Here is a 26162-nt window from a genome sequence, read left to right on the forward strand (position 1 = left end):
ATGACAAAAAAAAAAATACATTAAAAAAAAAAAAAAGAAAAGAAATCTAGAGAACCCCCAAACAGAGTAACCAAAGAAAGAAACCCAGGTCAAAATACAAGATAATTAAATGAAATTGAAAACAAAAGACAAGGAATAGTGCTGGCAGCCACCAGAAGAAAGCAATGTGTGTTGGAGAGAGAAAGGAGATCTCAGATGACAGGTAGCTCGCTGGAGCCCAGATAAAGGCTGGGAGGGAGGGACAAGAGAGTCTAAAACCCCCAAGGAGTGGACAGTTACATCTGGACTCATATCTAGTTGAATATATTCTATGCCCAATACATTCCTGTCTATCAAGGATGAACTAACATTTCTTCATGTAGGAAAACAGAATTTTATTTTTCAGAAGACCTACTTGCATCAAGATTACAGTATGCTTAGTTTTGTTTTGTTGGGTGTGTGTGTGTGTGTGTGTGTATGTGTGTGTGTGTGCGCGCGCGTGTGTGTGTGCGTGTGTGTGTATACTATAGCACCTTGTTGACATTAATTATGACTTTGATCATAAAAGGCAGGCCATAACTGCACTCCTCACCCCAATGCTAGAAGAAATCATTTCAAAGAAGAGGCATGACATCAGAGGGGACTCAGAATCAGTAAAGAACAACAGAAACGGCCAGTGTTTGGTTCTTTTAAATGTGAATGACCGTTGAGTGCAAACCTTACAGCACTTCCTGCAGGCGGGCAGTGTTTGCCAGGGAGAGGATAACTACCGTGGTGAGGCCGGAAGCTGAGGGTCTGCCACGCAGCACGCCTCCTAGGTTCGTCTTAGAATGGTGATTGTTATTTCTAATTAGACTGAGAAGTTAAGTGTATCTTAACCTCCGAAGGACTCATAAAGAGCTTTTTATGAAGAGGTAGTGTTCAAATGCGCCTTAGGCAAATTAAAATGAAGTTCTGGCAAGTATTCCAACGAAGGCAAGAGAGGGGAAATACAGAAAAATAAGATGTAACAAACAAAACACAAGAGCAGAGAAACAGAAAGCCATCATAGGATGCCACAGTGAAGAAAGCTGATAGTTATAAAAATCAAAATGGTTTAACACATCAGCTGAGGCTTGGAGAGCTGGCTCGGGGGTTAGGAACACCTGCAGCTCTTCCAGCAGATCTGAGTTCTGCTCCGAGAACCCACAGGGCGGCTCACACCCATCTGTCACTTCAGTTTCAGGGGATTTAATATCTTTTCCTGACCTCCTTGGGAGCTGCACACACATGGATCACATACAAATATACAGGCATATGCCTAAAATAAGAGTAAATAATTCCTGAAAAAAATTTTGAATACAGCTAAAATGGTAATTACAGGGAAATCAATAGCAAAAAAAGATGTTCTCACTAGAGACAAGGGAAAATTTAAAAATAAACAGTTTAAACTCCATCTTAAGGAAGTAGAGCAGTGGTTCTCAACCTCCCTAATGTTGAACCCTTAATACAGTTCCTCATGTTGTGGTGACCCACAAACAATAAAGTTATTTTGTTGTTACTTCATAACTGTAATTTTGCTTCTGTTATGAACTGTAAAGTAAGTATCTGACCTGTGAGATTCTGAATTGCAGCTCCCAGAGGGGTCATGGTTCACAGGTTGAGAACTACTGAACTAGAAGAAGGTGACCAAAGTAAGCCCAGAGCAAGCAAAAGGAAGGAAATAGTGACTAAGAGAGAATATTCAAAAGACAAAATGTTGGTTCTTCAATAAACACCACTCAGTTCAGTGAGCCTGACAAAGAGGGGAAGGGGTGTCGGGGGCAGGGTTCCAGTATTAGAAAGGGAAGCCATGTCATTGCTTTAAACCTTGAAAAACGTCACTATGAAAAGAAAACACCGCCAATAACTCCTCCACATAAACTCAGCAGTTTACATACAAGAGAATTAGATCCCTGAAAACTAGAAAGACCAATCCAAACAAACAACAAAACCCAACTAACCAAGCAATGACAAAAGCAAAAGCCAAGATAAACAAGCAGCGTGAGTAGTCCCAGACCTAGCAAAAAAAAAAAAAAATCTGTTTTTTTATATTTATTTATGATAATGTGTGTGTGTGTGTGTGTGTGTGTGTGTCCATGCACAAGTTCCTGCTGGAGCTTGCAGTGGAGGTCAGAGGACAATTTGTGAGGGTCAGTTCTCTTTCTACTATGTGGGTCCTGGGGAATAGCTCAGCCAGGTATCGCAGTGGGCATCCTTTATTCCCTGAGTCATATTACCAACCTGATATGTGAAGTTAAAAAGACCGCTTTAGGCCCAAAAGGTTTCATTTACTAGTTTTCTGAATATTACAAAAGTGGTAATACCAAAATTAATATATATATTATGATAATCTTTACAATTATATATAATAGTCTTTATCGATCTATATAGAGGGCCTGGAGAGATGACTAAGTAATTAAAAGCACATACTGCTCTGACAGATGGCCAGATTTGGCTCCCAGGGTCTGACACTCTCTTCTGACCTCCTTAGGCATCTGCACACATGCGGTGCACATAAACGTATGCAGGTACCACACACACACACACACACATAAGTGCTTAAATATTTTTAATGATTATATGTGTGGTTTTACTTATCAAAATTATATAAAAGATTAAATTTGTCACAGTAGTATATACATATATACGTACACACTGACATTCATACACCCTCATATACAAGCACACACATTACATATATATATATATACGTACATACACATGTATGTATACATGCACATACACAAACTCAAAGTCTCAAAGAGAAGCAGCGGAAGTCATGATTAGGAACAAGCAAGAAGAGCGAGGGATAGAAGAAGAACAGCCTGACTGATGTCACACCTCTCCAGAACAAAGGGCCCTGGCCAGTTGGACGCATTGATGCACTTATGAAAGTGGAACAGGAAAGACAAGCACCCCGGCTATGATTGCACACACAGGCCGTCTCTCTCATTAAAAGAGCCGCAGCTCATACAATGGACAGCCTTTCAAAGAGGCCAAGCACCCTTCTAAGTGCTGACGTCAGCAGGCTGTGAATGTGTGTCTCAATGGCTTTACTGCCACTACAGACACAGGTGTCCCCTGTACCACGGGACTGCGACTTTCCACACTTGAGCTGCTGGGTACTCGGTAAGGACCTTTGCCTTTAACTGTTAACTGCCCGCATCACTCCCCGTTGGACGAGTAGGACAATTGGGAAGGTGGTTCAGGGTGTGCTCAACTCGTGAGACGCAGCTAAGCAGCTTTGAACCCTCCACCCTAAGGACCTTCGCAGCGGGGAACAGAGAGGGTGACGGAATACACAGGCTGAGAAAGCAGAAGACTGGCTGGGATGAGTGAGAAGAGCACCTGGGAGGGCAGGGACGGGGCAAAAAAGGGCAGTGATACAATGACACCCAGGAATGTTGAGGAAAGCCTGTTCCTTTGTGTTCTAACAACAAAACATAATCTAAAAAGAGGACAGCTTTTATGAAACAGAGATGGTAACCAGTGCTGTCCAGAGTGAGGAAAAAGGGGACCCACTCACTGCGCACTATTGGTGAGGATTCAGAGAACTGGAATAGCTTGGGGACTTGGAGCGGAATGAAAAGCAGAATTACGGTAGATCTAAGCCCAGGGAAAATGGACTCACAGCCTATAAACCATGCCTGTGCTTCTCTGCAACACCGGTCACAATAGACAAGCCACAGAGCGCCACTAGAGAGCCCAAGACAGATGAGCAACTTTTTAATAATGCCCTTTATATCCACAATGGAATATGGCTTAGCCTTTAAGAAGAAAAGAAAAAGTCTTTCCATTCATTTCAATACCTAGAAACCTAGAGGGGAGAACAGTCAAATGATCCAGATACAGAAAGAAAAACACTTCATATTATGTATGCAGTTTTAAAATGGGTCAAATGTTGTCCATAGAAAGAGAAAGTGTCCCTGTGGTTATTAGGGACAAGGACATGGAAGGCATCAGAGGGAACCAAATTACAGCAACGTAGAGGAGAGCGTCCGGTAACAAACCTGATGGACATCAGGAGGATGGTGACCAGCAATAGGTGCTGTGTGCTGGAGTTTGCTAAGGCCGTAGACTTTAGGGACTGTTACTATGAAAGGGGGGTTGGACATCACTACATAAGGTTATGGGCCTGCTGTATACATACACACACACACACACACAGAGTTAAATGGATAAAAAAAGAAAAATTACCTAGTTCTTATAAATGTCAGTCATAAGAAAGTATGTAAGTGGGGGCACCATAAATACCCCTGTCCTTTCTGTTATCACTCTGACACTTATTACAGAGCAGGAAGTGCCTAAGATGGAAGGTTTGGTGATAAGAGGGACACATCAAAGCGATGAAGCTCTTTCTCCTCCTCTGCCTTCATTTACCCACAGTTAAGACTTGGAAAGTGGTGAACCCTTGGTTTACTTTCCCCAGCTACGCTCCCACGTCTCTAACAGTGTTTCCAGAGAGGCTAGCCTCAAGCTCGGCCCGGATATGACCAAGAGTCGTTATCTAGATCTGCATGAAGCTCATCTTTGAAGAGAATGTTCACAAAAACAGCTCCCGAAGCACCCGCAGGCTGGATTGGCTTTGCCACTGGTCACCCCTGCCTTGAGTCACCCCTGCAAGGACTCCACCCCATCCATGTTAATGGGCTATGCCCTGGGGTGGGGGTGGGGGGGTTGGGGGGGAGATACGCGAAATACCCCCTCATGTAAAATAGAGAAATGACATCCTCCTGTCCTGTGGAAACCTTCTGTATTAGTGGTGTGGACCCTGCTGAGTTTAAATGAATACTTTGAAGTGGAGAAAGCTGAGCTGTCCCTTGCCACTGTCTAGAGTCACAAGAAACTTCCAGCAAGTGTCCCGTTTTCGGGAAGAAGCCGCAGCCGCCAGAAAAGGCTGAGGGCTCTTCTCTTTTCCGGCCATGGAAGTCTCTAGAGAATGGAGATCGTTGGCCATGGTCCAAAGCCCTGACTGCTCTGTAATTTCTGAGTGATCTGGTCAATAGTGGGAGTACAGGGATGTGTGTGCATGGAGGGGGCGTGTGTGCACTTGAACCCCACGGGCACTTTCTGTATCTTCTTTGCGTATAAAATGAAAGCATTAGTCAGGTCTGGTGGAGCAGGCCTGTATAACTTCACTCTCTCAAGAGACTAAAGTAGGAGTATCACAGGTTCAAGGCCTGCCTGGGCTACACAGTGAGTTCAAGACTGGTGGTTAACAGTGGCTTCCAGGAAGACTGTTAGATAAGAAGCCTGAGGCTATTGAAGAGACTCACAGAATTATGATTGATTAGTAATGTCTGCCCAGAGTAGGGGACAGGAAAGAAGTAACACAGCATGTTTCTGGCAGCTGTGGACTATAACTCCAATTTTCTTTCTTTCTGGAAAGAGAACAGGAAAGGACAGGCCTGCCCCTTCCGGAAATGTCACAGTTCTAACACCGTGATGTTAAAAGAAGTCCCTCTTGTTCAAGGCCAAGTGCCGAGAAATGGTTTTGTTTTGTTTAGTTTTGTTCAAGGCTTCATAGCTTCCTTCTGGGCAAGCTCTTCGGCTGGTAGACCTTATAATTTCTGTACCATGGTGGTCTCTTCTCCAATAAGGATGGTCATGGCTTATATTTTCAGAGCCTTTAATTTATAAAACACTTAATATCCATTAGGGTATTTTATATTCAACCATTTGGCCTGGGGCAAGCACAAGAGGATGGAAGGCAAGCTGGTGGAGCTGTTTCTTAAGTCTCAAGTTCATTGATGATTCTAGCACAGATGTTTCGCTTCCAAAGTGCTGGCGTTTCGTTTCCAGGCTCTGGTATCTGCCTTCTGCTCCAAGTCGTCCTTGGTTTCTGGGCTTTTTAATTTATTTTCCTTTCATTTGTGATTCTTCTCCATGCCTTACATGTTGGCCTGTTGTTAAAATATTGCCCTCATCTTGCACAGCATGTCCAAGTATTTCCTCAGTGAGTCACTTAGAACCTCCGAGCCAATTCTGTTCCCAAGACCAAAAGCCAAAGCTAAGATTAGTTCCAGTTTTGTGTTAATGAGTTCACATTCTTAAGACTTAGAAATCCCCAAGTGCTGTGCAGATATCAAAGTGGTCAGATGCTGTCCTGGGTGGAAGGCAGGCTCTCCATCCTTTTCAGTACCCAAGTGCCGTTTTCCGGTCCTCACAGATAGCTTCTACATCAGGAGCGTAATCTATTCTCTCCCACTCAGCCAGTCTCAAGAGATCTGGAACTATTTTGCAATAAAAGATGTGTAAGGTTGACCCTCTCTCTGCCCACGCTGCTCCCTGCTCAAATGGGTTGAGTCAGTATTTCCTCTTACCCTAATTCAGCAATGGACCAGTTGGTTTTGTCTGATATTCTAAAACCCCACTAAACGACCTCCTTTCTGATCAGGAAACAGTCAAGCAGTTTGACTGTTTAACTAATTAATTAATAGAGTCAAATGAGGCCGGTGAAGAGTTCAGACCCCAAGTGCTCTTCCTTCCATAGAAAGAGCTGGGAGAAGTTCCCCTAATAATCTATTCCCATTGTGAAACTTTAAATTACATATAGGGAAGCCATGTTTGGCTCTTTCTGACTGTATGGCCACCCAAATGAATCAGCATCAAAATTCTCTAGCTGAAAAACATGAAATTGTTACTTTTTAGTTGTTGTATGGCTTCAACCCCTCCCACAACCACCCTACCATCTAGGCCATACAACGGCAACAACAGTTTCTTATATAATTCTTATTTCCATGGATGTAATTATTGTCTGCATCAATGGCCCTACAAGAAACAACTGTGTGAAATGCACTTTAACACGCGCGTGAAGTTTGGATGTATTTCTATCCTGCATCTGTGTTTCTCTTTGGTGTCCCACCTGAGATATTTATTAATGGGATGACATCAATGACAAGCAGGGCCCTTCCTGAAAACTGATCGATTGGCGATTGATTGATGGATTGGTTGGTTGGTTGCTGCCACTCATTTATTTAGCCGCTCACAAGGCTGGGCCCTCAGAGCATAAAGCATGGTGAGCCCTGTGAACTGACGACTGAGGGAACAAATTTGGCATCATGTTACCACACTTGAGGAAAAACTCTACAACTAGGGGGCCAGAGCCACATATAGGGGCTGCGTAGAGGAACTGACAATTAGCCAGAGTCCTGGGTATATGTGCGGGGGCAGGGTGGGGGAGGGGGAAACGGAACCCAGGATATCCTCAGAATATGGAATTCAGGGAAACAAACACTCCGGGGGGGGGGCTGTGGAGTAAATGCCAATATATTGGAGCATAAGAAAGATGGGTGTGTGAGACCCCACCCTCATTGGCAGAAAGGTCCTCTTCTCTGATGTGGACACGCCCTTTTCCTCTCCATCTCCTTAATGGCATGTTTTTGGGAGGATGGAGAGGTTGGTCCGATGACTTGGGGACATCAAGAGGGCTAGGCTTTGCAGATGCATTTGGCTGACCGGCACATTCTGTGAGACAGCCCGACAACCTTTCCTGTGTGGCTTACCACACGATATGCATGGGTATTTGGTTTTTCTCTTCCTAGTCCTCGCAACCTTCCCCTCCACAGACTCTTTGGCTGTGACATCCAGCTCACGCACAGGCTCAGGCTCCGACTCAGGCTCACTTGGTGATTGGTTTGAACTTTCACCAAGATCCCATATTTCACAGACATCATCAGGAAAAGTGGGTCCAGAATTAACCCTCTCAACCACTTCCTCTTCAAGCACAGGCACTGGACGCCCTTCGCTGGAATCACCTTTCCCGCTCAGAATCCCTCAAGTGGGGAATGGCTGTCTTCTTTGTCACTGATAGTGATCAGTGGAGGGTTCTGATGGCTGGAGCCCTTGGTGTCAGAGGACCATCTGAAGTCTCATCTCCACTGCTTCTTTCGCTGCTCTGAGCTCTTTTCCTCGTAGGGAGAGTCAGAATCAGGGTCTGAGTCAATCGCCTCCTAGTTGGACTTTCTCTTCTCTGGCAAGAAGTATGTAGTATGGTGATTTGAATAGGTATGATCCCTAGAGACTCATGTGCTTGAATGCTTGGGCTACAGGGAGTTGCACTCTTAGGAGGCGTGGCCTTGTTGGAGGTGGAGGGTGGGGTGGGGTGGAGTGGGGGGGTGTAGGGGTGTCTGATATGCTCAAGCTACACCCAATGTGGCAATAGTCCCCTTCTGCTCCCTAAGCATCAAGATGTAAAACTTTCAGCTCCCCTGGCACCATGTCTACCTGTATGCTTTCATGCTTCCCACGATGAGGATAATGGGCTAATACTCTGAAACCGTAAGCCAGTCCCAACTAAATGTTTTCCTTTATAAGTGTTGCCTTGGCCATGGTGTCTCTCCACAGCAATAAAACCCCCGACTAAGACATATAAGCCTCACACTCTTCGCTACTGCTGCTGCTGCTGCTGCTGCTTATATCCGTGTTACAAACAGAACTGCTTTTGTGGTGTCTATCACAGGTCACAGCCCCCACCCACTCCGGAGCATGTCAGAACTGATTTATTATTTTCTCCTCAGAAAACAGTGACAAATAAAAGCTAGCTGTGTACCTTTGTTTTCGTCATGCACATTAGGAGACAAAAAGAAGTGTGTGGTTCGACGTCAGTGTGAGACCTGAATCTCTACAGTCAGAGTTAGAAATGGCTTAAGCAATACCGACAGGGATGCCTCGATCATAAGAAGGCTGGAGTAGGGATGGAAAGATGGTTCAGAGGTAAACGTCCTTGTTGTGCTTTCAAAGGACCCAGGTTCAGTTCCCAGCACCCTCATGGTGGCTCAGAACCATCCATAACTCCAGTTCCAGGGGATCTTATCCTCCCTCCTGGCCTCCCAAGACAACGGTCATAAACTTGGCGCACATATATACATGAAGGCAAATACACCTATACATAAAATAAGTCTTTACACTAGAAGAAAAGGCTTGGGGGTTAGAGACATGGCTCTGTGGTTAAACTATTCATTTCACAATGTAACTCAGAGTTTGGTAACCCAGAACCCAGGCAAATGCTGGGTGGTGGTCCAGCTTGGGCTGGGTTTGACTGGAAGATATTGTCTCAAGGAATAAGGTAGAAGAGTGATCTAGAAAGATTCCTGACATCAACATCAAAGCCTCAGGCACACACACACAAAGACACATGCACCCCCACACATGCAAGATGTATACACACACAAACACACATGAAAGATACATACAAGGTTGGATGGAGATGTTTCTGGTCATGACGTTGATGTGCATTTCATAACTGATTCTGTAGGCTTATCCTGGCTATCATGATCTGAATCTAATGCTTGATGCCCATGTCACATGTATGCTGCCTCCAGACCAAGTCATGTGTCCAGCACTCAGAAGAGAGAAAAGAGCTAGCTGGACCAGCATGTGCTTCTTGACTCCTCTACGGAAACTAGAAAGTTTCCCTAGCTAATCTTCTTATATCTCATCGGCATATCCGGATCATGTGATACAGGCGGAAGGCACAGATAGACAACGATCATAAGAATTGGTTTCCCTCTGGCTTGGAATTCATGTAAACATCTGATAGTCAACCTCCAATCTGAGAGATGGAGAGAAGTGGAAGACACAGCCCTGTTTTCTCTCTATGAGCTTAGAAGGTGGTTGGGAGAAGTTCATATACAGAAAAGTCAAATACTAATGAGAAAATAATAGCACGAGGCAGTAACACAGGAGGCATAGGGGAATTTGTTGAGAGTCTGTGGTCCAGAAGTCACTTGAAAACTAAGAGCCTGGTCAGCAGGTCTAACAACACACAAAAATAAGCTAGGGAGCCGATACACGTGTCTATATGGAGCAGGACTTGGGGTTCCTCAGAGGCAGGGGAAGAGGAGAAGCAGGGGACTGGACTCTGAGGACTTGGAACATACAAGTTTCAGTTGACAGTCACCGGATGCATGACCTTGGGCCTCCTGCTTACCCTCTTAACCTTCTGTTTGTTCATCTGCAACTTGAAGATGATGAATTCTCCATATTGGCTCATGCAGAACCTGTAAGCCAGCGTCCTAGAAAGTGCTGTGTGAACTTTAATGATGAAATACAACATTGCGGTGCAGAGCGAAGAGCAGCAGGTAGAGATCCAATGGCAAATGTCCATCTGCCGTCCGGGTTCAGTGCTTCTCCGTGACGTCACTCTTGATGCTGGGTATCAGGCCTAGCGTGTCCACTTAGACCAGTTTTAGCAACCATCCAAAGGCCCCTGGGATAGCAAGGAAAGGCCTGATTCTCCCAGAGGTGGACCGAATCACCACCACTAGAGCCTGTACGATTAGAGAGACTTCTCAGAGGTCAAGATAAGGAAGTCTGGCTGCAGGTTTACAGACAACACTGGCTTGGGTGGAGTCTGTGCCCACATTAAAGGTGGGTTTCTAAAGGTGGAGAAAGGATTTGCACGTACATCTCTAGGAAGTTTGACATCGATCCTACCTGTAAACGTGAAGCACTTCCCTTGGGAGATGGATGGGGCTAAGAATAACGTGGTGCAATCAGCAATGAGCACCGTGCCGTTCTTCCAAGCTGTTCTCCTGAATTAGTCAACAGGAACAAGAAAATAGCCCAGTCATGTACTTTGAAGAAACTACCACACAGAGCCACGATTCCTAGTTGAGGCATAGGCATTTTTTTTTCTAGTTTAGTGTTGTAAACATGAAGAAAAAAATACAGGAGAGTTTTAAATGTAAACAAGAAGCCCTCCCCCCCAACACACACACACTTCATTTTAGGGAATGTCAGTGTAGTGGATGTTGGGTTTCCAAAACTGTTCCAAAACATAGCACACGGAAAGTCACAGGTGCCCATGCCATCCGCTAGACCAAGGGGAAATGCTGGGCTCACAGATCATGCGCGATGGCTAATCTTGGTTGTCAACTTGACACACCTGGGACAGGGCAGCTTCCTGCCTCCAGGATCGTGGCCTGTGCCCACGTCTGTGAGACATTTTCCTGATTACTAACTGATGTAGGAGGATCCAGCCCACTGTGGGTAGTGCCAACCTGAAGCATGCGGGCCAGGAATAGATAAGAAAGTCAGCTGACCAGGAGCCTAGAGGCAAGCCAATAGGCAACATTCCTTCATGATCTCTACTTCAGTTCCTGCCACCGGACTGTCTCTTGCCTTGAGTTCTTTCTTCGGCTTCCCCAGATGTCGGACTATAATCTGTAAGCCAGACACACCCTTTCCTCCCAATCTGGCTTTGGTCAGTGTTTTATCACAGTAATAGAAAGTTAATTCTGACAGCCATGGGAGACCATTTCTGAGCCTATGCCTCGCGCATGTGACCGACTGGTATGGTCCCAGGGCTGAGTGTCCAAAGAAGGAATTCCAGACGTGGCGCTCACTCTTATCTTTGTTACTGAGCTGTGGTAAAAGACTTTAAACAACTCCAGCAGCTGGGAGAGTGATCCTGACGGCATGGTAGAATAAGCATTTCAATAAATCTTAATTGCATGGGAGCCACTGGCTTCCTGGACATTCTAAAATTTCTATTCTGCTGCTGGGAAAGAAATAAAATTTTATGTCCCTTGGATTTTTCTGGGATGGTCTTTGTGAATTACTAATTCTCGAGGCATTCTGGGAGAATAAAATTAACGGGTTTTTAGATCCCTACTAGCTGCCCAGATTTGAGCTGATTTAATTCTTATAACCAATCCAGAGGATTAGGCATGGCTGTCATTTTCCCATGGATAAAGTAAGGTCTGGGTAAGTTAGCCCGTTGACTCAAAAGCTCCAAGAAGGAGTCACACTTGGTGGTATGTGCCTTTAATCCTGGTATGACCAGGCTATCCAGTAGGCTCCAGCAAGGCCCTGTCTCCAAAACCATGAATAAACAAAAATCTCAAAGAAGAGTTTTAGGTATTTATGTAACCCATCAGTGACCCAGTCCCTTAATGAGTGGAGTCTGAGGGTCGTTCTTTTTTTCACTATGTAAAACACGCAATCACTGAGAAGATATCTGAGTAAACATGTTGCAGACATGAATAGGATAAGTATGTGAGTAACGTGTGTGCATATGAGTATGTATGCACATAAACATACAAGCATATATGTTACAAGTATATCACAAGACATACACATGTGTATATCATAAGTCTGTATGTTACATGCATGTACATAGTAAGTATTTGGGCCACGTATGTGTATAAGTATTATATCACACATATATATTTGTATGTATGTCATATGCATTTATGGTATTTCTTTGACTACAAGCGCAGAGAAAACAGGAATGGAAAGGATTCTGGCCATTCTCTATCTACCTAACTGAGTGTTGCTATGTTCTTTGGAAACCTTTCGAAACCATGTCCTAGGAAGAGCCCATCCTCTCCTCTTGCTTAGTGGCATACAACAACCAAGACCAACTTTTCTGTGATCCATAGTTAGATCCAACTAAGATCCAACTTTTCCATGATCTCTGCTCCAATGGTACTTACCCAGGAAGGGACCAAAGACTGTCCTTGACCGAGGCCCATCAGTCTGTCACCCCACCATGGCTCTCCATTTTTTGCTTCACGTGTTTGTCAATATCCCATGAATTTGCTGGCAGTTTACATAGTTACTTGCATTTTTTTTCAATCTACAGCCTTTTACGACAGCAACTCCATGAGAAAGAGAGAGAGAGAGAGAGAGAGAGAGAGAGAGAGAGAGAGAGAGGAGTCCTTCCTTATTTATCGATTTATTTATTTTCTTCACTTTTTCCTCCATGGTTTAGAATAGCACTTGACTGCTGTGGGCACTCGGTGACACTTCTTGAGTGTGTGAGACTACCAGTTCTAACCGCTCACTCCCACAGCCACTGGGATTTGGCTGAGTTGGTGTGTGTCATTCTGTCGCCTATCAGTTGACATTCGGATGGGTTATTTACTGCCGAGACGCTGTCCCCTTCTCTGGCTCCTCAAACAGACAACAAACAGGGTTCTAGCAAATGCAGGTCTTCTGTGTCATGGGAAGCAGCCATCCTGTCTCTCAAGGTTAGTCTGTAAACTGAAGAGAAGAACCGGCTTTTTACAGTGTCAGACGCTCATCCTGAGCAGGCAAGGAGTGAGCATTCTTGCTCTTGAACGAAGAGCGTAAACTCTGAAAATGACTCAGCTCTAGAGAAAGCAGTCCAAATCTTATTTATTGTCTCTGCAAAGCATTTCCTGAAGGGGACTAGCTTTCCAGCAGCCACCCAGCTGTGGTTTGCTCTCACAGTCCTTTCGAAATGTTTCTGTAATCACCACCTTGCTATGCTATCCTTGCTAAGACTTTTATGGAAGGAACTTGGTGACTTAACCCGGGGCTTCCAATGGTGAGTTATCAGAATGGAGGTGTCATAGCAAAGGTGTGTGAGAGCTGAGAATTGAACCCAGGGCCTCCTGCACAGGCAATTACCCTACCGCTCCCAGGACACATGAGACTTCAATCTTAAAAGCTCTTACTTGCTGCTCTAGAGCAAAATCCATGCCTGCCTTCAGGTGCAACCCAATGTATTGGGAGATGTCAATGACTCGCTGGAGTTTCTTCAGATCTTCAGAAAAGCCTTGCTAAGAGCCCCACAAGATCTTGAGAAGTTACAAGATCTGTAGTTACAAGATTCTACAGTCAGACTGCCTTGGGTGCAGACTCCTGGGTAGACCAATCCCTGCTTGGGGACTCTAGCAGATCGCATTTCACAGTAAAAGCAGGTGCATTGTCTTTATTTTATTGCTCTCATCCCTCTCAGAGATCCCCAGGGATTTACCGTTATCTGTAGGGACTTCTGGGTGAGCCAGTCTTGGGGCTGGTACCCTGGCTGTCTTTCATCTGTAACATTCTTCTCCTCCTCACGTTCTTATGACTTGTTCTCTAGCTTCATTGAGACATTTGCTTAGCTCTCCCCTTCTGAGAGACACTCTGTATAATTTTTCTTTTCAAACAGCATCCCCCCTACTTCTCTGCACTTGGTCGCTTTTCTTTTGTTTTGATGCAATGACTCATGTTGTCCAGGCTAGCCTTGAACTCATTATGTAACTAAGGATGTCCCTGGACTTTTGGTCCTCATGCCTTCCTTTCCCAAGTTCTAGGACTACAGGGATGCGAAACTATGCCTGATTCCACTCAGTACTCCATCTTTTTTATTCTGCCCTGTAGCCCATACATCCCATTCTTTAAAAGAAGCATGTGAATTTATGGGGATAATTTTGGTCATGGCGATGACCCAAGGCCTTGATCAATGCATAGAACACAAGAAATACTCTATAAATCTGTTAACTGTGGGAGTGGGATGTTGGAACTGATTTACCTATCAGAGTCTTTTCCATTGGCTTGGAGTGGAACCCCCAAAAGATTATGTGAGGGTCACCCACTAGCAATAGGAAGGGTTTAGGGTCCCAGCAGCTGAGGTTCCAATTGGAAAAGCCATTACAAGTCAATTTGGGAGCATTTCAGTCAGGTCAGGGTGTGAAAGAGATGTTGGACCTTCCCAATTTCATCCTATATCCCTGCCGATCTCCTTCGCTTAAGAGGCTGGAGTGGCTTTCTGGTTCTCAACACAGAACAGAGCTAAATGATGCAGAAGTAAAGTGTTCATCCCTTCAGGGCTTTGGGATCCCAGAAGGTAAAGAGCGCTGGTGTGTCTTCCCCTGTTTCCATCCCAAGAATCTCAATTATTTCTAGTACACACCTGAAGGATAATTGCTCAATAAAAAAAATGTCCACCTTGAAATGCAGGTGCAAGGGTCCCTAGTTCACCTCCTGCGAGCATGGCTCTTGATGGTCAGTTTGATGGGGTTCAGAATTGCCTAGAAGACAAACATCTGGATGTGTCTGTGAGCAAGTTTCCAGAAAGGCTTAACAAAGGAAAAGGAGCCACTCTGAGCGCGGGTAGCACCATCTCTTGAACTGAGGTTCTGCACTGAATAATGTGAATGGAAAGGGTTGGGGGTGGTGAGCTGAGTACTAGCGTTCAACTCTCTGCTTCTTCACTACGGCTGTAACATAGCCATCTACACACCTACAGCCCTGCCTTTCTCACCATAATGGACTGTGCCCTCAAACTGCGAGCCAAAAGAAACACTTCCTTTTTATGTTTTTTTTTTTTTTTTCCTGCCTGACATTTGGTCATAGCACTGAAAAAAGTCACTAATATAGCCTTTTTGGGACGAGTTTCTCTTCTATCTTGTCTTCTATGTCTCCCCATCCTCAATCTAGTCTCAGGCTCTTATAGAATATTTTCCTCAGTGCCCTTTCATGGGACGCAGAACAAGATGATCCCATAAAAAAGAAATGTTCTCCTGCCAACTTTTGATCAAGTAAGATCGAGCTAAATTTCAGAAGGTTCTGCCAAAAAGTGTATGCTTAGTACCCCAAAGTCACTGAAACCATGATCTTAAAGCTGCATAGGCTTTAGGAACTGTTTGGTTGCAAAAGCTTCTGTGGAGTCTTGTGTTTTCCTTGCTGTAAGCAGAAAGATAGTTATAGCAAAGCCAACACATTTCAAACTGTGCTCTTCAGAGCCAAAAAGAAGTTAACTTAGGAAGAAGATGTCGAGTCTATGGTCCTGCCTCTTCTTGTCTACCCTAAGTCCAGTCTCTCTCAGGACAGAACTTTGTTCCAGTGAGCTGTGGACCTGGTTGGTACAACAGTGATTCAACCTGCCCCACTTTCCTTGAAGAACCCTTCTCCCAAAAAAATCTCTGTTTCCCTTTTTTAAAGAAAAACATCTACCTATTTATTTTATGATATGATCTTTTTCACCAAAGATGGTATCTTCTCATTAATGTCTTTTTGATACTCGCATGAACTTGTATTCAAATCTCATCCCCTGCCACTTTTTGGATAATGATTGGTGCCTGTGAAAGGAGTTGTTCATACTTCAGTCCTCACATATTGCTCCTTAATTGATCTCTCCTCTTCCCATCAGCCCTTCTTCTGTGCTCGGTGCAATTACTGGTTGAGAAATCCTCCTCTCAATAGGACAAAGAGAGGAAAATTGATACCACCCTAGAGTCTTTTGTAGCCTGATAAATCACAGGCTCAATTTAGAATTCTGGCTTATATTAGGCTGATTTTCAGGGCCAATTATCTACATGAAGAAAAACTAGGACAAGCACACACTAATCCAACATTTGAAGATTGGACCTATTGTTTCCAGTTGGCATTATTGTCGAGGACTGTTTGACCTAAGTCACACTTAACTTGGCTATCAATTGTCCAGATTTAGAGTGTGAGGGGAAGAGGATTCCAGACAAGGGAAACAAAAACTCAAGGTAGAACTGCGCTGTGTGCAGAGCATGGTGTTGAGGCCTTAAATGGTGGACTTGCAGTCAACTGTCCTCCATGTTGCTATTCTCAAGTCCAACCTTACAATTCCTTCGGAAGTACTGACTTCACTACCAACAGGTCCATAGATGTGTTTCTGCCTCCCTACTGGCTCTTCTGGTTGAAAACGCCAAGGCTGAAACACCTTCTTGCCTTTGTAACCCAACATGGGAGCAATGTGAAGAATCCACTTGGTTCTTGACCTGTGTTCTTAGGTTTTAAGTCATTGTGTTCTCCATTGTGAATGAGCACACATTCCACTGTTAGCAGCTGACCCATGTCTCATGAAGGCACTTTGGGCTTTCCCTGACAAGTGGCCCATTCTTGTTTAAGTCTAGGTAGTGAAGGATCTGTAGAAGGCATTGAGAAGGGCATGAGATTCCTAGGTTAGGGACTGGTTGACATGAAATCTTGTGGGAAGCCATGGTGGTGACCTCAGTGTTATTACTTCTACATGTGCCCGGGATATCTGACCTCAGCTAGGCTAGTCAGCATCCCTGTGGAATGTTTGAACTCAGAGCTTTCTCTGTGGCAGGAACTGTGAGAGGTGATATTTGGTCAGTGCCAGGGGCCTTGTTACCGCCTGAAGAGGGAAAGTGTATCAGTGTGAGGGAAAGGAAAGAAACCCATAGAGAGATCAGAGACAAGCATGCAGGTGCCATCTAAGTCCCCGGTTCTCCGTGTTCGGGAAGCCCAGAGGCATTCCCATTCAGCCTCTTGACAATGGTCCACTACGACTCTAGCTATGGATTCTTCCCCTGTCTCGATTCATCTACGACTTAAGAGAGCTAAAGACAGGATTTACAGGGAGTTTCTGGTTCTATACTTAAACAGCCAATTTTTCAATAGGAAGCTTCCACAATGGTACTATTAATGTCATCCATTTGGCCACCAACAAGTTCTTATTGCCTCCTCCGCTCCACTGACTGGGTACAGAGGAATCTGAATGTAGAATGGCCAGGGCCAGGGTGCTCTGTAGGCTTCTCTACCTTCTCTCCTGCTTCCCCCAAAAGACTGAATTTTAAATGTGACTGTTGCTAACCAAAAACATAGACTCCATTGGTCATTTTTATCATACACCTTTTTAACTGTATAAAATTTGAATACAGGAGATGATTGATGAAATTAAACCATTTCAGTTCACTTTTCCCACATTTCTGGATCATTCCATGCATCTGGATATTTTCAGCTCTTACTTAACACATCCACCATGTCTCATACAGTGTGTGGTGGAGGTCTCCCTCTAAACAAGCTGTTGAGGGAACCAACTATTCTCCAATTCTCCTAGAGGTGGCAGCTGACTACACCTCCTCTTCCACTAGATGGCGCTAGTTAGCACGCTGTGGGCCCTGGTGCATTTTAAAGACCTCTGTCCTTGGTTGGCAGTAGCTCTTGGCCACAGGCATGGGGCTTTGGGTGTTCAAGTCAGGGATTTCCGAGTTTTGTGCCTCTTCTTTTGATGGAACGTGTGGGTATGAGCAAGACAAGATTTAGTGTCCTTGTTCGTCAACAGAGTTAGTGGCCCTTGCTGTAGGTCATGAGGTGTCCTGCCCCCTCAGCTCTTCACTCAGGTCTGCTTTCTTTTGGTTTGAAGCTGGAAAAGAGGGCTTTGCAAGATCCAGATGGGAACAGAACTGTGGATGGGAAGAGATTAGACATAGCGTTAAGGGACCAGCAGTGTCCTTCCCCCCATTATGATTCTGGCATCCTCTCCTTAGGACATTTCTGCATGATTTTACGAGGTAAGGGAACCTGCTAAAATTATACACATGGGTGGGATGATGTCCAGAGTAGAAAACAACAGGGGTCCTACTCATCAGAGAATGAAGTAATGCATGTAAGTTATAATATTTATAAAGCCAAGTCCTCCTCTATTCTCTACCAATTATTATTATTATTATTTTATGTAGGGTCTGAGAAAATTAAAATCAAACAGCACTAAAATACATTGCAATGCTTCCCTTTGTTAAACACAGTGCAGTGAGTTTAATTTAGCTGATTTAACATTTTGCTGTTGTAGTAATACCAGATTACAGCTTTGATAATTGATATTCTTGCCTTGACTGATGGCAATTTAAAAACTCTCAGACTTAGCATTTGCTGAACAAACACAGGACTGAAAGTCTTCAGGAAAGGCTAACACAGCCTCAAATGGCCTCAGTTCAGATTGCTCTACATCTCTTCTTCCATCTGCCATGGCTCTTCTTGCAGATCTACTTCATCCTTCATTCCAAGACTGTAGAACAGGCAAACTTGGGTCCTTCTAGCTGACAGCCAAGTAGAAAGACAATTAGTCACTCTTTGCGGTAGCCCCTACAAAGCCGTCAGAGTTGACTTTCATTGGAGCGTAGGTCAAGTAGCTCCTAACAGTCAATTATGATTAACAGGTGTAGTTGGCCTATTGCCTCTAGAGAGAGAATGGGGTCATGCGATCATGGCTATGTGGACTTAGAAGTAATACTGTAGTCATTCTGTCAATGGAATGGAAGAACATCTTAGCTTATGTGTGGAGGGATTCTGGGAGAGAAAACCAACATACGTGTGCAGAAGACAGAGCCAACGGGAACTCTCACCAGCTGTTTGTATGACTCAGTAATTTTACCACACCTCAGCTGTATCGTCTCATCAGCTGCCTATCTATTTAGGAGACCTCCATTTTGCCAGTTCTCATTTTACCGCCAGCAGAATCAGGCAGAGGGAAATGGCAAGTGTTAAAATTGCCTCTAAATTCATCAGAATCTTTTACCATCTAGGTCAGTCTCCTGACTGGGAATTACATGGGTTTTCAAAACCTCAAAGCCCACTCCCAGGGACACAGCTCCTCCAACAAGGCCACACCTCCTAATCATTCCCAAACAGTTCCACTGGCTGGGGACTAAGTGTTTTAATATATGAGCCTATATGGGGGGTATTCTCAGTCCAACCACCAAAAGGTCACAGAAGGTGACCTAGACAAGCAAATGGGAAACTTTACAAAATGAGAAACACAGAGTAGGATGAACATTGAGAGAAGAGTGGAAGAGCAGAGAAGGCTCTGCCACATTGCACCTAGGCTGAACTCCTAAAGATAGGAAGGGGTCAGGCAAAGAAAACATCCAAAGGTCCTTCTAGCTGACAGCCAAGTAGAAAGACAATTACTTCCTGGAGCATGTTCCCAGGAAGAAGGAGCTGTAGAATGTAGAGGCCTCAGAACATTAAAAACATAACTTCCCTTTGGCAGATGTGTGGCAGAAGAGGAACTGGGATCATAGGAGAGAGAGATAAGATGAACCCAACATGTTAGACAAACCCAAGCGTATACTATGGACCAAATGACTTGTTTTATCCCCTTCAGACAACCCCTTACCCACATGTAGGCCTCATTCTTTCCCTAGTCCTATTTTCTCTATTAACTCGTGTGTTAACCATCAGCCTTTAATATGTATCAATACATTTCAATCCTGCTCGAAAGGAAAAGGAGGGAGGGAGAATAAATTGCGTGTTGCCTGGAACCCTGAGTGTGGGCCCGAGGCTGTGAATGACACCATGCAGCAAGACGTGAATGACAGCACCTATCTGTCCTCCAATCAGACTGCAAGTCCTTCCAGGGTACAAATGTCTCGCCCTACATACGACAATAGCCGGCCGGGTGGCTGCCATAGGGAGTTGATTCTTGAGTGGGAAGCGTTCTGAAATGACATTCTTTCTGGATTCCCTTCCATGGAAGAAATATTTACACGACCTCAGGTACAAAGGAACTCAGAATGGATATACCAAGCAGACCTTTAGACCTTTATTTATTTTAAAATTAAGAATTTTATTTGAAATAGTTATTTGATATGCAGAGAATTTTGCCACTTATTAAACAGGAAGGCAAATTTTTCATACTTATAAATGGATGTGCGTGTTTAGTTTTACAAAAGAATTAAATCTTGGCTGAATTTTTGATACTTCAGGATATTTTAAAAGAGCATCTTCAGTGTTTTTCAGAGTTCTTAGGGAGTTAGTTGTTATAATCTCATTGCTGAGAATACCACACCATATAATTTCATAGGACAAAGTGGCAGACATATGTTCAGATATAATGCCTTTTTAGATGTTGTTGTAAATGTTGTCCTAATCTCAAGCCAAAATTTATTGGATGACTCTTTAAATTGTTTTTTTTAACTATATATTTTTCTCTGCCCTCCCTTTCTCTCTTCACCTCTTCTCCCCTCTCCCATAATCCTCATGCTCCCAATTTCTCAGAAGATCTTGTCTTTTTCTACTTCCCATGTAGACTAGATCCATGTATGTCTTTCTTAGGGTCCTCTTTGTCGTCTAGGTTCTCTGGGATAGTGAATTGTAGGCTGGTTTTCTTTGCTTTAATGTCTAAAAGCCACTTATGAGTGAATACATATTATATTTGTCTTTCTGGGTCTCTACCTCACTCAATATAATATTTTCTAGACCCATCCATTTGCCTGCAAATTTCAAGATGTCATTAATTTTTTTTTGGCTATGTAGTACTCCATTGTGTAAATGAACCACATTTTCCTTATCCATTCTTTGGTTGAGGGTAATTTAGGTTGTTTCAGGTTCTGGCTATGACAAATAATGCTGCTATGAACATAGTTGAACATATGTTCTTGTGGTATGATTGAGCATCCTTTGGAAATATACCCAAAAGTGGTATTTCTGGGTCTGTTTCCTAAATTTTATGAGAAATCGTGGTGCTGACATCCAAAGGGTCTGTACCAGCTTGCACTCCCACCAGCAATGCAGAAGTGTTCCCTTTACCCCACATCTTCTCCAGCATAAGTTGTCATCAGTGTTTTTGATCTTGGCCATTCAAATGACACCAAAGACAGCAACTCAAACAGCATTTTTTTTTTAATTAAGCGGTCTCACACAAAGACAAACTGATTTGATACGTGCTAAGGAACGATGGTGGGAGAATATTAAGGGTTTGTGGTGGGGGGAGGGGCATGTAGCAAACCATCGTGTTGTTGTAAGAGCAGAAAATAATTCGTACAGTAAAAACACCCGAGTGGACTTGAATCTGAGCTGAGCTGTCTCGGGCATGCTGTGTGCTCCGAGCCGGGGCTGTGGTGAAATCACACGAGGCACCTTGGTTTGGTTGTGGGTCTGATATTGAATTAGTTCTCAGCTATCGTGAGTTCAGAAACCTCTTACTTTTACCGTTTCCTTTGCTTTGCAGTTTAAGAGGCTGCGTTCTAGAACTCTGAAGGAAAAAGCACGGTGGGGCCTGCGTTTTCTCATCGCAAACCCGACTCTCTGTGTGACGTGGGTTCCAGCTCATTTTGCATTGTGCCAGGCAGAGAGCTTCGTCGGGTTCATTCCCATTACCTCAAGGGTCTCAGAACACGTCTCCCCTTTCCTGAGACCACAGAGGGCCTTTGGTGACAGACGAGGCATTGACACGTACATCCCCCAGCCTAGAGAACAGCTTTGCTGATTTGGGTCCCTAAATTTGTTTTGAGAGGTGATGACATTATCGGGGGTCATAAGCAAAACTGTCCTTATGCATACCCAACCCGCCTGCGCCCATATTTGGGAGAGGATTTATTACTTTTTACGAGAAGTCTGAGAAGATCGTGATAAAAGAGAGAGAGGAGGGGGGAATAGAAAGGAAGAATAAGAGGGGAAGGGAGAGGCAAAGAGGAAAGGGGGAGAGAGAGAGAAAGGAAAGAGATTGACATTAGAATTGAAGATCTTTGCTCTCTGGAGGCGACCCAGGGAATGAGAGCAATTCCAACTGAACCAGGCCTTGCAGGATTCACTTTTCCCTGGGACCATTTCCGGCTAGGACTAAGATTCTAGAAAGTATACTAAGGGAATTTTTTTCCTTCTCTTTTTGTTACTTTAACAGCGAAAAGGAGACTATTACATGTTGATTATATTAAATTAGCCACTGCCTGTCCTCCACCCCCATCCCTTCCCCCAAGGGATGTTGAGCAATATCCTGAGGAGGCAGGGTGTGGATCTGGGTTATGTCTGGCCTTCTGGTAAAGTAGGTGAGGCTTGGTTCCTGTGACCCCATCCTCCAAATGCATCTCCTCCTTCGGGGTCCAGCTTGTGACTGTTAATCTTGTCTATCTTCACCCTCACCAAAGGGCCAATTAAAAACGGAGATGGGGCCGCCGCCTTAAGGGGCCCTGGGTGCAGTCAGGATGGCAATGTGTGGTAGGTTAGGAAAGCTCTTGGCAATCCAAAGAGATGAAGCCTTGATGGTTGAGTGATTGTCTGAGGAGCTAACATTCCGCGTCACCGGAGACTCCAATCACACCACAAGAGTGCCCGCATATGTATGTGTATATAGCAGGCACCACAACAATGAAACAGGACCGAGAATCTCGCTAGGGTTTCTTTGTCAAGTCTGAAAATTAGACTGGCATTTTCTCTAGCCTTGAAGCATTAAAATGTTGAATGAGGATTTTAAAATCTGCTGAGGAACAGATCCGGATTCAATGTACAAGTAAAACGCCATCTAACAGAGACGTCTCAGCGGGCACTTGTGAACAGCTTCTAATGAAGATGCTCAATTCAAACGGCTGTTATACCAAGGGTGTGTGTATGTGTGTGCGCACACGCATGTGCATGTCTGTCTGTCTATGCATGTTCATGTGTGTATGTCTGTGTTTGTGTTCAAAATACTCACGCAGGCAACATTCAGAAAGCCCTTTCTACCTGCCAGATAAGGGGAAGATAGCATTAAAGCAAGGCGTGTACACTTTCTGAATTAGTGAGGGTGTGCTCTAGCCTCGGGGAACAGGCATGCATATGGTGGCTGGGTATCTTTAACACAAGGAAAGAAAGATGGCATCCACGGCAAACTACAGAATGTATAACTAATAAAAGCATTAGCTGATAAAATTCTATCCATTCTGTGGACCCCCCCCCCAAAAAAAAAGTCTGCAAGCTGCATTTGACATTGATCACAAAGTGGTCTACTTAGGACTAAAGACTGATGAGTGCTCATCATGCCCTGCAGGCCTTGAGCATATCTGCCACTCGTTACTGTATTTACAGCACCCTTGTTGTGGACGGTCTCCATCTTTCAGAAAGGAGAGTCACAGCACAGAATAGCTATGCGTGATGCCTGACGCCTTGGCAGCGGGAAATATGACTCTAGCCCTCATTTGAAACCTAAGAAGCCTCTGCACCCATGCCTCCTCCAGTTCTGATCTCTTTTGGTTATATGGAATCGGTCTGATTGACTACATCTAAGGAAAGTGAGTCTTGGAAAAAAAAGTTATATTCCGATTTCCTTTTTAATCCTCTGCCTCGTACCAGTTACTGTGAAGAGAGTCAGATCATTTAGATTTGCGTCATAGTGACTTCTAACATGTCATCCCACCTTTGTGTGTACGTGTATGTGGTTGTGTGTGCGCACGTGCCAGCCTATGTGTTAAGACAGGGTCTCCCACAGAATCAGGATCTCAGCAGCTCTGCTAGGCTGGGTGGCCAGTGAGCTGGGGCAGCCCACCTGTCTCTCCCATGACCAGCTCTGAGATTATGGACGTGCACCACTTGTACAAATATGGGTATTTATATGGGTAGTGGGAACTCAAACCCAGGTCTCCATGCTCACGCAGCAAGCGCTATACCTGCTAAGCCATCTGACCAGTCCTTACCTCACTTTTACAAATGTCTTTTTAAAGTAGGTATGCCCACAGAAGAGGCGACTATCAGATTGTACTGGTCACTATGGACAAACTAAGGATGGGGTGAAACAATGAACATCTATTTTAGATGTCAAAGGAGCAAGCACGCCTATGCTTCGGTCATGGAACTGAGGACATGTAACATGCAAGAGATCTGAGTAGCGAGTCCAGCCAGCCTGTGTTAATGGGGTCTACAATAAGACAGCAGGTTGGTGGTTCAAAAACCAGGGGTTCCTGGTTTGGGTTAACCTTACCTTGTTACCTTCAAGGCACGCTGTCTTCTTGACTGGGCAGTGACCTGGGTACCTTTCCTTCTTTGGGTATCTCTTGCTCCTGGAATATTCTGCAGATGAGATTTAGGAAATTTGGCATTAGCATCCCAGTTATTTGTATCATCTGTGAGGAGTCTTGGGAGCTTAGAGAAAACCATGGATCCTCCTAGGCTACATGGCTGATAAAGATCAGACTGATTGAAGAATAGGGGGACAGACCAGTGACTTTGCTTTCCTGATATCTTCAAGCTGACTGAAGGCTTAAGAAATATCTAATTTAAATACATTTGGCTAGAAGAGGAAAGGTATCTCCTGAGAGGAAAAGCAAGCTCTGGACCACGGTTCCTTCTCCCTGGGAAGGAATAAGTAAAATGAAAGTCATCTTGCTAGCCAGACTGATTTCCAACCAATACTTTCCGTTCAGTGGTTAAGTATTTCTGCAGAATGTCATGGGATCGTGACATGATAGACACCGAGATGCTGATGTGACCTCAGGAAGGGAGAGTTGAGATGCAGCCAGTGATTCCAAATTCAAACCATCTGGAAGCTACAGCAATGCCATTTGATGACCCTGGCCTGTGTCTGATCTCTAAAGGAATTCAAGCCATTGAGAATTTGAGGGTCAGATGGGGTCCTCGTGTTTGTCGTTTTGTTTTATTTGAGATGGGGATCTCGCGTATCTTAGGCTGCCTTAGCTATATAGCTGAGGATGGATTTAAACTCCCAATCCTCTCGCTCCATCCTTCAAAGGCTGAGATTACAGGTATGTACCAGCACACACCTTGTTTGTGAGGTTTAAAGATCTCTGGGTGATGGGCATGGCCAGTGTTGATAAACACTAACCTGGAGCCAGCAAGGTTGGTCTACATGGCCAAGGAGAGAGTTGGAGGAGGGAGGGAAGAAGGGAGGGAGAAAGGGAAGAAGGGGGAAGAGAAGAGACAGAGAGAGACACAGAGAAGCAGAAGCCATAATTAAGGTATGCTTAAGTCACTGGCAGAAGAAGTTGTTTTGCTTATCTGTTTTACACACACACACACACACACACAAGCACACACACACAAAAAGCCCACACACATCTCTCTATGCATCTGTGTAGTTTGTATAAAAAGGAATAAATCACTTCATGGGAACAAACCCAGTAGGAGGGCAAGATGGATCACAAAGATCACTGTCTACGCAAACAGGCGTGGTGGTGGTCTATCCTAGATTAATTTCACAACGTCAACGCCAGCCTTGGATACACAGCAAAACTCGGCATTTCCGAAAACAACATAAGAAAGACCATTGTGCAGCCTTTGGCTCATAGGTACAGATTTGTAGGAAATCTCCAAGGGACAGATTTGCAGGAGGCTGACAATGTGACCCTGTGACCTTCAGGGTCATGGACTTCGGCGTGCCAGCATAGGGAAGGGTCCTTCCACACAGGTGGCCTTCATCTCACCAACCAGTAAAGTTTCCATGATTATGAGGGGCAGACCCACCCACGACGGCCATATCTCCCTCTGCCTGGAGTGAGTTCTGAGCCACGATAGTCATTCTCCTGACTCAGTGTCTCTTGGTTCCATTAAGACCATTCTTGCCCTGTGCTGGAGATTTTTTTGTTTTCATTTTGGATACATTTAAGGTATTTAGCTCTCTCACTCCAATGTCTGTAATGACGGGATTCTTGTGCGAGGCTAGACTGCCAAGCCCATCCAGGGCAACAGCTGATCATGACCTGTGACTCAGTTGCCGGCATTTTAAGACAACCTTCAACCAGTTCCAAAAAGGAGCCTGTGGCCAGCATCTTCTAGCAATTACTGTAATTTATGGATTAAAGAGAGAGAGAGGGGAGAGAGAGGGAGAAAGAAAGAAACAGCCCTGCTCTGATGTCTTTAAAAGATTCTTAGCTAACCACAGGGGGATCATCTCATTTGTAGGGAAACCAGCTTCCCGTCCTTCACCTCTGACCACAGGG

This window comes from Alexandromys fortis, unplaced genomic scaffold, assembly GCF_014885135.2.
Source record: "Alexandromys fortis isolate MF-2015 unplaced genomic scaffold, M_Fortis_MF-2015_v1.1 scaffold_9, whole genome shotgun sequence".
In the NCBI taxonomy this organism is placed as follows: domain Eukaryota; kingdom Metazoa; phylum Chordata; class Mammalia; order Rodentia; family Cricetidae; genus Alexandromys; species Alexandromys fortis.